General features: G+C 36.7%; 1 protein-coding gene across 1 annotated transcript in view; it reads right to left on the bottom strand.

Annotated features, from left to right (window-relative positions):
* The window catches only part of LOC106879436 (proto-oncogene tyrosine-protein kinase receptor Ret), a 391,429-nt gene that overhangs the window by 42,024 nt on the left and 346,905 nt on the right, over nucleotides 1-2,500 (bottom strand). The gene's annotated exons all lie outside the window — the stretch shown is intronic.

Below are 2,500 nucleotides of genomic sequence, written 5' to 3'. Positions count from 1 at the left end.
ATCAAAGGTTTTCAATCATTATTTTCAGTCAGTATTATATCTCGGCCTACATTGTCTAACATACTTTCTTTAAGAAGATAGAATGAGACTTAATGGAAATTTTGACTGACACTTTTAGCAGGGTGAACAACCAAGCAGAAGTTGCCTTAGCTGGAGTAGTAGTCTTGTCGGCTGGAGAGGTGGCCTTTTCGAAATAGTGGTTGTATTATTGGCAGATGTTTCCAGCAGTGCATCTCCAGGCTGAATGGAGTTATCTTCTTGGCGGGAGAGATAACCTTGTTGCTTCGACAGTATAGCCTTGTTCGATCGTGAATTTTAATACTGCCTTGAGAGGCTTCCTTGTTGAAAGTGTTTGCCTTATTGGTATAAGTGATTGCCTTCTTGATTGCTTAGTTTGCTGGATAGATTGCCTTGTTGATAGAGAGATTGTTATGCTCGTTTGAAAGCTTGTCTGTTTTGTTTATAGGAAATGTCTTGTTGGCTCGAAAGGTTGACATTGTTGGCTTGATTTATCCGGGTTTTATTAATGAATCGAATTAGGAATTCATAATGTGTCTATACACTAAATTTAGCAAAACGAATTGTAGATTAAGGTCACCCGCTGAGTTTCAATAATCTGTTGACGATGATTTTAAAGGTTTTTATATCAAGGCAACGAAGATGTTTTCACATTGTCAGACGTGTGATCTGCTAAAAATAGCTGCCACATATTTCTCATATCAGGTCCTACCATCTTACTACAGAGAAAGGGCACATTTGATAACGTAGTTCTTTCTGCACTGTGCCTGCTGAAATACAGCCATGGTATCGGCTTGAATGTCATTGATTATATATGTGTTTAATCAACGCTGACCTGAGATGGAATAAAACAACTATTATTCTATTTTCTCTGCAAGTGACTTATCCAACAGAGAATGCGTAAATTCATGAGAAGGAACTTCAAGAACATACACATTTTTGCAAGTTAAAATACAAAGACGTTTTGTGGAAAGAAACGTTGTATTTGTTTATATTACAAACACTGAAAATACATCAACAAAAATTATTTGTATGATCTATTTTTTTTTATCTCTTGGTGGATTATTTTATTACACTCAGTATTCAGTGATATACTACAACTTTACTGAACGCACTATAAAAATGTTGGCTTTCTGCCAGATAAAAGGAACTGCTCATCACCACCATCGTCATTGGTAATAATAGTAGAAGGATTTCTTAAAAGAATGCCAATCAAGTACCTCATCTTTCAAAATTTCTGGTTTTGTGTCTAAACTATAAACCCTTACTAGTAATAAGAATAATGAGATTTCTTAAAACAAGTGCCAGTCAAGTACTGGAGGCTACTTTCCTTACCTAATATTTGTGACCAGGGTGAAAGCGATTAAACTGATTGGAACCCCTGGAAGATACCTCTCTTGATTTTCACCTCTCCTAGTACATGCTTCCCTACTGTCAATTTCGTTCTCCAGCATTTCATGCTATTCCATATAAGGCTTCTCATATTCATTGCTACTCCATACATTTCCATTGTTCTTATTATCCAGAAGTGTGGTATCATATCGTATGCTTTTCGATAGTCAACCCATGCCATGCTCAGGTTTGTATGTCTTCTTTTGCAGTTCTTGATAATCAGATTATCAGTTGAGAGCTGTTCCTTTGTTCCCCGTCTCTTTTTTCGGTACCCTTTCTGTTCAATGGGTAGCAGCCCGTTTTTTCCAAGTGTCTGTACAGTTCACCGTCTAAAGCACCTGACATTAGTTTCCACATTAGCGGAAGGTATGTTATTGGTGTAAAGTTGGGTGCAGTATTTCCCTTTTCAGGGTCCTTGGCACATAGCAATGTCTTTCCTTTTGTCATCCAACTGGGTACTGTGCCTTCCTGCAAGCACTCATCAAGCTGTTGTGCTATCTTTTCATAGAGACCTGTCAGGTTCTTCATCCAATAACCATGGGCCCCATCCGTGGACCCCATCCGGTCTTCCAATTTGGGAATTTTCTTAACTGCTTTTTCATCATTTCTGTAGTTATTTTTATGTCTTCTTGGACTTCTACATTTCTTAACCTGTCTTGGATTTCATGCAGCCATCCGCGTCATCATTATGCTCTACAGGTTAGTCAACAGATCCCTCTCCAGAATGCCTTGCTTTCCTCTGCATCTGCTATCATTGTTACATGTATTTGCCCATCTAGTTCCTGAAAGAGTCTCTTCTGATTTGCTTCAAACAATCTGTTTTTCCTGAACTGCTTTTTTTTTTCTGTTGTCATATGTTTCCAGTTTTGCTTTGATTGCTATTATTTATAATAATAATAATAATAATAATAATAATAATAATAATAATAATAATAATAGTTGTTGTTGTTGTTGTTGTTGTTGTTGTTGTTGTTGTTGTTGTTGTTGTTGTTGTTGTTGTTATTATTATTATTATTTTATGTTTGACTTTTGTTTTGCATTTGTACAAGTTGGATCCAAGTCTCACCCAGAGACCTCAAGAGACAACAAG

This window comes from Octopus bimaculoides, chromosome 2 (assembly GCF_001194135.2).
Source record: "Octopus bimaculoides isolate UCB-OBI-ISO-001 chromosome 2, ASM119413v2, whole genome shotgun sequence".
Lineage (NCBI taxonomy): Eukaryota > Metazoa > Mollusca > Cephalopoda > Octopoda > Octopodidae > Octopus > Octopus bimaculoides.
This window is presented reverse-complemented; position numbering and strand designations above follow the sequence as displayed.